The sequence below is a fragment of the Pelodiscus sinensis genome, chromosome 2 (genome assembly GCF_052426305.1).
Source record: "Pelodiscus sinensis isolate ZL-2025 chromosome 2, ASM5242630v1, whole genome shotgun sequence".
NCBI lineage: Eukaryota > Metazoa > Chordata > Testudines > Trionychidae > Pelodiscus > Pelodiscus sinensis.
The window spans coordinates 82,079,641-82,092,813 of NC_143053.1; positions in this window are offsets into that span (position 1 = coordinate 82,079,641).

Consider the following 13,173-nt stretch of genomic DNA (forward strand, 5'->3'; position numbering starts at 1 on the left):
TTACAGGACCGCATGGGAATAGTGACCACAATATAATAATATTTAACATTCCTGTGGTGGGAAGAACACCTTAGCAGTCCAGCACCCTGGCATTTAATTTCAAAAAGGGGAATTACACAAAAATGAGGAGGTTAGTTAAAGAGAAATTAAAAGGCACAATGACTAGAGCCAAATCCCTGCAAGCTGCATGGAAACTTTTTAAAGACACCATAATAGAGGCTCAACTTAATTGTATACCTCAAATTAAAAAACATAGCAGGAGACCTAAAAAAGAGTCACCGTGGCTTAACCACCATGTAAAAGAAGCAGTGAGAATGGAAAGGGGTAACTAGTGGTGTCCCCCAAGGGTCAGTCCTGGGACCAATCCTGTTCAACTTATTCATAAATGATCTAGAAAAAGGGGTAAGCAGTGAGGTGGTAAAGTTTGAAGATGATACCAAACTGTTTAGGATAGTAAAGACAGAAACAGACTGTGAGGGACTCCAAAAAGATCTCACCAAACTGAGTGATTGGACAACAAAATTACAAATGAAATTTAATGTGGATAAGTGTAAAGTAATGCACATTGGGAAAAATAACCCCAACTATACATATAGTATGATGGGGGCTAATTTGGCTATGACAAATCAGGAAAGAGATCTTGGAGTTATCGTGGACAGTTCTCTGAAAACTTCCACACAGTGTGCTGTGGTAGTCAAAAAGGCCAATAGGATGCTAGGAATGATTAAGAAAGGGATAGAAAGTAAGATACGGAATATCTTACTGCCCCTGTATAAAACTATGGTATGCCTACATCTTGAATACTGTGTACAGATGTGGTCTCCTCACCTCAAAATAGATATTTTGGCCTTGGAAAGGGTTCAGAAAAGGGCAACTAAAATGATTAGGGGTTTGGAACGGGTCCCATGTAAAGAGAGGTTAAAGCGACTGGGACGTTTTAGTTTAGAAAAGAGGAGACTGAGAGGGGATATGATAGAGGTATATGAAAGCATGAGTGGTGTGGAGAAGGCAAATAAAGAAAAGTTCTTCATTAGTTCCCGTAATAGAAGGACTAGAGAACACCAAATGAAGTTAATGGGTAGCAGGTTTAAAACTAATAAAAGAAAGTTCTTCTTCACACAGCGTGTAGTCAACCTGTGGAACTCCTTGCTAGAGGAGGCTGTGAAGGTTAGGACTATAACAGAGTTTAAAGAGAAGCTAGATAATTTCATGGAGGTTAAGTTCATAAAAGGCTATTAGCCAGGGGATAGAAAAGGTGTCCCTGGCCTCTGTTTGTCAGAGGCTGGAGAAGGATGACAGGAGACAAATCGCTTGATCATTGTCTTCAGTCCACCCTCTCTGGGGCACCTGGTGCTGGCCACTGTCAGCAGACAGGCTACTGGGCTAGATGGACCTTTGGTCTGACCCAGTATGGCAGTTCTTATGTTCTTATGCTCTAACAGGATGATGACCAGCCCGAATCAGAAGACCTCTTCACTCAGGTACTGGTGCTCCTGTTGCTGCAAATGCCTCTCAATCCCCCGGACATCATTGAACCTCACTTCTGGCAGAGGTAGACCCATTCGGACTGGTGGTACTGCATTGTCCTGCAGCCATGGGATGACCAGAAGTAGCTCCAGAACTTCTGCATGCAGAAGGCCACCTTCTTTGAGCTCAGCAAGTGGCTCATTACTGCCCCTACCCAACTGTGACCTGCCATCCCCCTGCAGAAGTGCATCACCATTGCCCTGTGGAAGCTTGTCACACCGGACAGCTACTGCTTCATCAGGATCCAGTTTGGCATGGAGAGATCCAGTCAGGGCCATGCAGGTAGCCCAGGCCAGCAATAACATCTTGCTACACAGGGTTGTCACTCTGGGCAATGTCGACAGCATGATTGATGGCTTTGCAGAAGTGGGCTTTCCCACCTGGGGGGGGGGTGCATACACAGCATGCACATCCCCATCTGAGCCCACTACCACTGTGCCTCAGACTGCATAAACAGAAAACGATACTTCTCTGTGGTTCTTCAGGGTCTGGTGGACCACAAAGGATGCTTTACTGACATCAATGTAGTCCGGTTAGCGAAGGCGCATGACACTGGCATCTTCTGGAACTCCTGCCTGTTTCAGAAGATGCACATTAGCACTTTTTTCCCAGACCACACCATCAGGGTCGTGGAGCTGGTCATGCCCATCTGCATCCTGGGAGACGCAGCCTACCCCTTGCTCCCCTAGGTTTTGAAGCCCTACAGATGCAGCCTGGACCCTGGCCAGGAGAACATCAATGCCACGCTGAGCAGGTGTTGCATGGTGGTGGTGTGCGCATTAGCTGTTTAAAGGGGAGGTTCCAGAATTTCCTTACCCACCAGGCAATGTAGACCAGGGCTTAGAGATTTATTTAGGGCATAAGCTTTCATGGGTAAAACCCACTTCATCAGATGAGTTGGAGTGGAAATTACAGAGGCAGGGGATATATAAGAACGACAAGAAGTTACTTGTCAAGTGTAGGATTAGCCTCATTGTGCTAATGAGGCTAGTCAAGACAGTGTGAATATGTCTCATTCTCAGCATTTGATGTGGAGATAGGAATATCAGGAGGGGATAAATTGCCTTTATAGTATGTTAATTATCCTCATTCAATCCTAAACTGATTGTATTACATTAGCAAATGAACTCCAGACTAACAGGGTTACCACTCTGAGACATAGGATACAGGGACTGTCATGTTGAATCAGACTGAGGGGTCACATAGTCTACTACCTTGTCTCTGATAGTAGTTAGCACCACATTATGTGAACTCTGCACTCTGCAGCAGGAAAATGTGGGATAATGTGCCCCACGCATAACCTATCTTCTTAATCTCTAACAGTTATTAATGGCTTTAAACTTTGCTGCCAAATGTTTTCTGAGAATTCCCCCCCTCCACCTCAAAAAATAAAAACAGTGAAGCGTTTTGGTTTGACATTTTTTTTAATGGACCGGTGAACTGAAAACTTAATTATCTGCACAGCTAAGTTCTTGGCCTCAGTGACTTTCTGTGACAATAAGCTCCACAGTGTACTTGTGAGTTGTGAAAGCTTTTCTTTCTATCAGTTTTGAACTTGCCACCATTTAATATAATGTAAAGCCTCTTTGTTCTTGCATTATAAAGCAGAGTAGTGTCTGGTAGATTAATATAATTTCTATTTATAAATGGAGCCCCATAAGTGAGGACAATTTGTATAGGTGATATTATTCACAAACTAGGTTGGTGGGCAGTTTTCAAGAATAATGCATAACTGGTCTGGCTAAGTCACTTTTATCATCAAAGCAGGCCTATGATTGTCTGTTTCTAATTATAATTTGTTCAATGCCCTAAATCTTGCAATGTATTTAGCATATCATCGCAGTGGGAGTTTGTTTGTTTGTTTGTTTGTTTGTTTGAGACAGAGTGCTATAATGCATTTCAGAGAAGTTAATAGTTAATATTTAGAATACATATCTTTCTTTGTTGCTTTCACTTGGGTCTTATGAAACCAAATGTGAAAGTTTCTCTAAGCTATCCTTTACGGGTGGCCAGAAGGTTTGAAACTGAACACAATCCCAGAAAATATGTGTGTGGTAACTAATCTTCCCACAGTCATTCTCTCTTAGCATTTGGAATCATTTTATTTGCTCTATCTGGTGCGGGGAGGGGCGGGGGGAACCCAGGAAAACTTTGTATTAGGATTCCCTCAATCATGGAGAAAGGTGGCAGTAATATGGATTCTTTGAAAAATAATAGTTCTGGAAGATTCTCCTGTTATAGTGTAATTCTACTTCAAATTCTTCTTTAAATGCAGTAACTTTTGTGTCTAATATTATTCATTTGTATTACATGTAAAGGCCACAGTTGAAATCTGGTCCCTATTATGCTAGACATTGTACAAATGGTCTGAGAGAAGAAATTCCTGTCCTGATGTTTTTACATCAAAGACACACAACACAAGCTCTGTACGTCCTTTAGGATTAACCCCACTAAGCACCTTGGGGATCCTTTGCTTATGCCTAGAAATATTGACCTCTCCAAATTCCAAGTAGCAGAGCGATGCAGTTCCTTCTGATCAGAAATTTTTGTTCCCTTCCCCTCAAGTAATGGGACAAGGGAGTTCATTTGCGCATATATGTTACTTGCTTTAATCTTATGAACAACTCACTTATTTCATTTTCCTAGTTAATAAATCCCCAGTTAGTATATTACAGGATTGGTTACAAACACTGTCTTTGGGGAGAGCTCTAGGTTACAACTGACCTGAAGTAAGTGACTGGTCCCTTGGCATTGGGAATAAACTGAATACTGTTGTGATTTTTGGTATAAGAGAGTATGATGGGGCAAACAATGCCCGACCTCCCCACTGGAGGCCTTTCGGCACCCTAGCCAGCGGCAGGAGCAGTGGAGAGGTCGTCTGAGCAGGGTAGAGGGGCAGCCTTCCTTGCAGCCAATCAGGGTGTGGCAGGCTGCTATATAAGGAGCTGCTAGCTAAGGCCTGTCAGTTCCTTCCTGGAGCTCAACCCAGGCAGATCTCTGGGCTGAGTGGGGAACACCAGAACCATGGATAGCTCCGAGTGGGAGCTGAGCCCTCAGAACTGAGTGGAGCTAAATCCTGCTGCTAAAGGCTAGCCAGTGGCAACTCTGCAGAACCCCAGACAAGGGGAATTCAGCAACAATGCCCTAGAGAAGAGCTGGATGAAATGGCATCCCGGGGAAGTGGCCTGGGGCATGATCACAATTACTGACTTTGAAACTTGGCAGGTAACTGCTACATATGGGGTCCATGGGCCGGGACCCAGAGGAGTGGGCGAGCCTAGGTCTTCCCCCTCCCCCAACCCTCTGCAAACCACACCTGAGCAAGGGGGTAAAAGAAGAGGTCTGAACCTCGGCCAAGGACTGGACTTTGACTCGCCTGTAGACAGGTGAGTTAAATACTGTGATATGCCTTCAGCCACCAAGGGGCACTCGCACACGGGACAGAAGCTGTTACAGAGACCAGCTGTTGCAATGACAGGCTTGCCTGGGTGGAAAGAGAGATTGGAGTGCTTGAGAGGATTTTTTATGACTCCATGTTAAGGCTGTTACAGTGCTTGAGAAACTGACACTTGATACACGGTTGGTGAAATCTAAACCTATGGCTACACTGCCGTTTTTGCTCATATTTGCATATCTTCTTCCAATTCTTTTGGAAGAGGAAATGTCAGAAAAAAAACCTTTTTCACAAGTCCCCTTATTCCTCATAAATTGAGGTTTACAGGGTCTTGCGAAAAAGGAGCAAGTTCTGTAAACTTCAATCTACAAGGAATAGTGTCTGGTCCAAAATAGATATTGCTGTGTAGACAGGGCATAGGGGCTATTTTGAAATAGGGGGCCTCTGGCCCTTCCCCGGGTGCCCTGCTGGCTGCTCTGTCCACACACAGGAAAACTCTGTCCCTCTCCTCCTCTGGAGTCCTTAAAGCTGCAGACTCTGCAGACAGGGTTTGTGGCTCGCAGCAGTCCCGAGAGACCTGAGCCACCCTGCAGGTGCCCCGAATCCATTGAGGGCCAAGATAAGCCAGTCTGATGGTACCAGCCAGACCTCCACTGCTTCGCAGAAACAAACAGAAAGTTCCAAAGAGCCTGCCAGGAGCCGCAAGAGATGTGCACGGTCCTGGTCTGGTGCGGAGATCCTGGACCTTATTGAGGAAGAGGGAAGGGAAGGGGAGGGGGGTGGGGGGAAGGGGACGAGACAAAAGTTCAGAATCTCCGCACCAGACGCAGGAACTCAGATGTCTATGACCAGATGGCAGACAGCCTGGGGAGTAAACGCCACATCCGCACCCAAGAACAGGTGCGGATGAAGGTGAAGGAGTTCTGCCAGGCTTATATCAGAGCCAAGTGCAGCTCCCGATCTGGGGCAGAGCCTCGCACCTGCCCTCATTTCAAAGAGCTGGTCTGTATCCTGGGGGTCGGGGCAGTCCCTCTTGCCCTCCCCCCATTATAGACTCCAGGCTGGAGACTCCCGTCCTCGTCCTTGCTGGGGGCACAGTAGGTGGTGATGATGATGAGGAGAACCAGGACCTGAACGAGGCCAGCCTGAGCACACAGGTGACCCCGGAGCCCCGAGGCCTCCCTGCAGATATTTCCCAGACATCATCCAAGGCTGGGGAACAAACATCATGTGAGTGCCATCACTTTCCCTTTATACTGGAGAAGATGGGGGCCTGAGGGTCCACTGGGCACTCCATGCTTGGCCCTTGCTGGCCATGGATCCCTCAGCAACCTGTGCACATGGGATCATGTGCTGTGCCACTCCTGGGCACGCAGTCCCAGGAGGCTGCCACAGAGGACCCTTGTGCTATTGGCCAAAGAGTGTCTGGAGAGGTCTGCCATGCTCCTGACCCTGGGGTGGGACACCCCCCACACCCCCCCTCACTCCACAAGCCACCTCTAGAAAGAGGCAGGGGAAATTGACACACACACACTCAGCACTCTTGCACATGGCACAAGGGCATGCCCATAGGCGTGTACCACCTCCAACCCTTTTCCCTAAAGGAAACCAATTCCATCCTTCCACCCCCTCCTGGGACAATAGCCCAAGAATGCCATACCTGCATGAGCAGAACCCCAACGGTTGATCTCCCCATGCTGAACTGGTTCCCCACAGATCAGTAGCTGTCTGGTGTGGAAAGTTTCCAGAGAGCTATGGCAACACTCTTCTGAAGGGGAATGGTGGGCCTCATGCGCGTGTCCCGTCACCTCAGGGCAGGAGTGAGCCACTCACACAGCTCGAGGAAGGTGTTCTTTTTCATTCGGAAATTCTGGAGCCATTTTTGGTCTCCCCAGCACTCCAGAATGAAGTGGTCCCACCAGTCTGCACTGGTGTCCAGACACCAGATGCTGTGGGGCACGGCATCCGGACTATGGTGGGTGGTGTTAAGCTCCTGTAGCCACTCCCCCGCATACCCAAGGAGGGTCTCCCAGAAGCTCTGGGGGTTGCGTTACTGCAAAGCCTGGGAGGCAGCCTTCAGAAAGTGCTTCATGACTTGCAGCCAAAGCAAGAGCTGAAAACTGCCTGAAGCCAGCTCCAGCCCCATAGTGGAGAGTGCTGTGGTGTCCTGAATCAGGGCAACCAGAGCAAGAAGAGAAAATGCTTTGCTGACCCTCAGAGAGGTAGGCAAGCAAATGGGGGAAACCAGAGAAATGGCTGTCGGGGGGAGTCCCTTTAATCACGAGCCTCAGATACCTCGTGTGGCTGCTGCTTGAGGCTAACTACTGACCTGATGCCCTCCCTGAATTGGTTCCGGGTTGCCTTTAATGCGATTCAGCATCCAGTCAGTGTGAATGCACTATTTTGAAATAGCTGAATGGTATTTTGATATGCATTTTGTGTGTAGACGCACTATCTTGAAATAAACTATTCTGGAATATCTCTTCCAGAATAGCTTATTCTGAAATAATGCTGCTGTGTAGACATAGCCATACTAAATAGAATGGGACCATTACCTCCTATATCTTACATCTGACACCTCTGTTAATACACTCCAGAATGGTATTAACCTTTTTTGCAACTGCATCGAATTCAGTTTGTGATCCACTATAATTCCTAGATCCCTTTAGCAGAATACACCTACTTCTGTAAGGAAAATATTTAGATGAACCTCGATTGTATGGAGTAAGCTTTGCTATAAAGAACAAGCTCATAAGGTGCCTCTCTGAGCTTGCCAGTAGGCATCAGTGAATGGCTTATGACTCTCCAATTGAGGCTCATCAAAAACCAACAGGTAACTATTGTGAGCACCCTTGCGCCAACCATAGACACCAATGAGGATATAGAGGAAGATTTCTACTCTCAGCTGGAAACCATTTTATTGGAGACCCCTAAAGAAGATAAGATAATTCTTCGGTGGGGTTTCAATGCATGTGTTGGACAAGACTCAGACCTGCGAAAAGGAACAATCGGGAAAGAAGGAGATGACAAATGGAATACTGCTTCTTAGTAAGTGTGCTGAACATGAACTTATTGCAAACACCGCTTTTCAACAAAAGGACAAGTTACAAACACTTTGGAGACACCCAAGTTCAAAGCCCTAGCATCTTTGCGATTGTCATAGTTCATCCTCAATGTACTTCTCACTAGAGCAATGACAAGTGCTGATGACTGCTGGACTGATAATCTCCTCATTCAATCCATAGTGAAAATGAAAATCGCCCCCAAATGGAGGCTGGAAAGAAACAGATCAGGCGTAAGCTGTAGGGTCAAGATTTGAAAGGCCCCATTAAGTGTGATCACTTACAAGCAACCTTAGAAGAAAAGTTTCCATCAAAGTTTCTGGAAGAAACTGGGGAACATTGGAACCAACTGAAAGCCGCAATCATCAATACTTGTAAGGAAACCATTGGCTATCACACCAGACAGCGTCAAGACTCGTTTGATGAGAATGATGTTGAAATCGAGCAGCTCATCAATGAGAAGAGAATGGCATTTTATTCTTGGCAGAATGATATAAATTGCAAGACAAAGAGAGAAATCTATGCTAAGGCAAAGGTGGAAGTCCAGCGTAAAACCAGAGAACTCAAAACAAATGGAGGACTGAGAAAGTTCAACATTTTGTGGATACCCATGATACATGTGGTTTCTTTAGTGTAATTAAGGCTGTTTATGGGCCAGCTTGTCATGGCATGAATCCCCTTCACTCAAAGGATGGAACCACACTTTTGAAGGACAATGAAGTCATTAATTTTTGCTGGAAAGAACATTTTGAAGATCTTCTTAATTGTAATTCCATGGTTGTAGATTAAGTTCTTGAGCAAATCCTCCAAAGACCTTATAGGGATGAGCTTGGAGAAGCCATCAAGCAGATGAAGAACAACAAGGCAGCAGGTCCGGATGGGATTCCTGCTGAAATCTTTAAAGATGGTGGACCAGAGTTAATTTGGCAGCTTAGCCTGCTTACCTTTACAATCTGGATAAAGGAGGAGATACCCAGAGAAATGAAGGATGCCTTGATTGTTACTCTCTTTAAGAAAGGGGATAAAGTGGACAATGGAAACTATCAAGGTATCTCTCTCCTTGTTGTAGGCAAAGTTCTGGCATGTATCCTTGCAACCTGTCTTCTGCCCCTGACAGAAGAAATTTTACCAGAGTAACAGAGTGGCTTCCAACCATGTCGCAGAACTGTGGAAATGATCTGCATCACACAGCAGCTGCAAGAGATGTGTTGGGAGCAAAACCAACCACTGTACATGGCCACTAACAAATGTCTTTGACTCAGTGAATTGCCGTGACTTTTGGACTGTACTTCCAAAAATTGGATGTCCTGATAAATACCTCAGTGTCCTCAAATTGCTTCATGACAACATGAAAGCGACTATTCTGAGCAGCTCTGGTTCCCAGAGTAAACCTTTCAAAGCATAAACAGGAGTCAAAGAGAGTTGTATCATCACCCCAACCATCCTTGTGGTCTTTATTGCTGTCATTTTTAATCTAATTGCTGGGAAGCTCCCAGCTGGTGTTGCAATCATCCACAAAATGGATGGAAAGCTGTTTAGGATTAGCAGGCTAAGAGTGAGATTTCCACTACATCTATTGTGGAACTTTAGCATGCTGATGACAATGCAGTTTTTGCCCACTCTGAGAGAGATCTTCAGGCTATCTTGAATGTGTTTGTTGATGCTTATACGTATCTTGGTCTCACTCTCAACATCAAGAAAACCAAAGTGCTCCATCAGTCCTCTCCAGATGAGGTACCATGCACTCCATCTATTAAAATCAATGGAGAGGCACTGGAGAATGCCCATCATTTTCTCTGCCTTGGAAGTTATATTTCATCCAAGGCAGATATTGATGTAGAACGTTGTCTGAGCTGTGCCAGTGCTGTGCCTCATTTACAGCACAGGGTTTTTGAAGATCATGACATTCAAACAGACACCAAACTTCTTGTTTATCCAGCTGTCATTTTCCCAACGCTATGATATGAATCTAAAACCTGGACAACCTACAGACATCACTTGAAAATCCTTGAAAGGTATCACCAATGCTGCCTCTGCAAGATCTTGAAGATCAAATGGGAAGATAGGTGCACTAACATCAGTTTTCTGTGAGAGGCAGACCACCAGTATTGAGACAATGATCATCCATCAGCAACTTCGCTGGATTGGTCACGTTGTTTGGATGCCAGACTATTGCCTCCCAAAACAGGTCCTGTTTTCTCAGCTGAAAGAAGGATACCGTAATGTGTGAGGGCAATGGAAGCATTATAAGGACTTGCTAAAAGCTAAGTTAAAGAAGTGAAACATTGACGTTGACAGTTGGGAGTCACTCGCCCAGGAAGGCTCAAAATGGAGACAAGTCCTATGCAATGGCTCCCTGCATTTTGAATTTGCCCGCTGACATGCTGAGGAGGAGAAGAGGCATAGGAGGAAGGAGTCACTGGCTTCTAGTCAACAGCCTTCTGCTGTATCTGGAAACATCTGTCCTCGCTGTAATGGAAATTGTGGTTCAAGAATCAGCCTTATCAGCCACTTGAGGATCCATAACTCCCATGGAAGATGATCATACTGGGCAACGAGTGATCTCCCATCATCATCATAAGTGCCAGCTAGTTCCTGGATGATCGTCATCAGACCCTCACCCTTCTAACTCGAATACATGTATCTTACCTAAATATAATTTGATCATGCCCAATTTTTTATTGTGTCCCTTCCTTCTTGTTTTTTATATTAATTGTGTTGAGTGTCTTATTAACCTTTGAGTGAAAAATGATGCAAAATGGTATTTAAAAACCCCCATCTTTCTTCATGTTATTTCTACCTTCATGCCAAATAGAAGACTTACATTTTTTTTCTTGCTCCTAATGTGTTTAAAGACTATTGTATTACCTTTTATGTTCCTTTCTAGGCATAAAACACATTGTGCCTTAGCTTTCTGATTTTGTCCTACATGAGTGTGCTATTCCTTTGTGTTCCTCTTTAGCAATTCACCCATAATTTCATTTTTATGGTATTCTTCTTTGAATTTCAGGTTGTTAGAGAGTTCCTGATGAAGCCATATTGGCATCTTCCTATTCTTTGTATCTTTCCTTTATAACCAGCTGGGGGGAGGGATAGTTCAGTGGTTTGAGCATTGGTTTGTTAAACCCAGGGTTGTGAGTTCAATCCTTGCAGAGGCAATTTGGGGCAAATGTTTGTCAGGGATGGATCTTGATCCTGCTGTGAAGGCAGGGGACTGGACTCAATGACCTTTCAAGCTCCCTTCCAGTTCTAGGAGAGAGGCAATCTCTATTAATTAATTAATGTTGCTTGAGAAATGGTCAGCTCACCTTAACTCCTTTATCCCTTAGCTTTTCTGAGTTAGCTAGTTCCTATTTAGTTAAACTGCTTTTTTGAAGTCCATTGTCCCCATTCTGCTGTTCCCTTCCCTTCCCTTCCCTTCCCTTCCTTAGAATAATCAAATAATTATTTCATGATCACTTTCACTTTCAGTTTGTGCAGCCATATGGCAGTGCTAACCCGGGGCAAATCCTTTTATTGGGAGTTTTGCCTGAGTAGGGACTAAGGGACCAGCCTTGATCCCCAAGAAAAGTTAGAGTAAAAGGGTTTTTCCTATAGGAATTACAGGGTGATGGGATAGAATTCTCCACTATTGTACATATAGGGACTGGTTTATCTAAACAGCTGGGCTGTGGCTGCCTGCAGTGAACATAGAAGTAGTGGGTGATGTGTGCTGTTTATCTTCCTGTCCTCTGACCTATTCTTGGCCTATGGATATATACTGTACGTAAGCCTACTTATCAAGTATCAGAGGGGTAGCCGTGTTAGTCTGAATCTGCAAAAGCGATGAGGAGTCCTGTGGCACCTTATAGACTAACTGAAGTGTAGGAGCATAAGCTTTCGTGGGCAAAGACCCACTTCGTCAGATGCATGTAGTGGAAATTTCCAGAGGCAGGAATAAATATGCAGGCCAGGATCAGGCTGGAGATGACCAGGTGGATCCAATCAAGGAGGATGAGGCCCACTTCTAGCAGCTGATCTGGAGGTGTGAATTCCAAGAGAATAGAAGCTGCTTTTGTAGTTAGCAAGCCATTCACAGTCTTTGTTTAATCCAGAGTTGATTGTGTCAAACTTAAAGATGAACTGTAGCTCAGCAGTTTCTCTTTGAAGTCTGGTCCTGAAGTTTTTTTGCTGCAGGATGGCTACTTTTAGATCTGCAATTGTGTGTCCAGGAAGATTGAAGTGTTCCCCTACAGGTTTTTGTATGTTGCCATTCCTAATATCAGATTTGTGTCCATTGATTCTTTTACGTAGGGACTGTCCTGTTTGGCCGATGTATATAGCAGTGGGGCATTGTTGGCACATGATGGCATATATTACGTTGGTGGATGTGCAGGAGAATGTACCAGTGACAGTATGGCTGATCTGGTTAGGTCCTGTGATGGTGTTGCTGGTGTATATATGTGGGCAGAGTTGGCACCGAGGTTTGTTGCAAGGATTGGTTCCTGAGTTCGAGTTATTATGGTGCGGTGTGTAGTTGCTGGTGAGAATATGCTTCAGGTTGGCGGGTTGTCTGTGGGCAAGGACCGGCCTACCTCCCAAGGCCTGTGAGAGCGAGGGATCATTGTCCAGGATGGGCTGAAGATCACTAATGATGCGTTGGAGAGGTTTTAGCTGGGGACTGTAGGTGATGGCCAGAGGTGTTCTGTTGGTTTCTTTCTTGGGCTTGTCCCGTAGCAGGAGGCTTCTGGGTACACGTCTGGCTCTGTCAATCTGTCTCCTCACTTCCTCGTGTGGGTATCACAGTTTACAGAATGCTTGTTGAAGGTCTTGTAGGTGTAGGTCTCTGTCTGAGGGGTTGGAGCATATGCGGTTGTACCTCAGTGCTTGGCTGTAAACAATGGATCGTGTGGTGTGTCCGGGATGGAAACTGGAGGCATGCAGGTAAGTATAGTGGTCGGTAGGTTTTCTGTATAGGGTGGTATTGATATGACCGTCACTTATTTGTATCGTGGTGTCCAGGAAATGGACCTCCCGTGTAGATTGGTCCATGCTGAGGTTGATGGTGGGGTGGAAGCTGTTGAAATCATGGTGAAATTCTTCCAGAGTCTCCTTCCCATGGGTCCAGATGATGAAGATGTCATCGATGTAGCGTAGGTAGAGAAGGGGTGTAAGTGGACGAGAGCTGAGGAAGCGTTGTTCCAGGTCAGC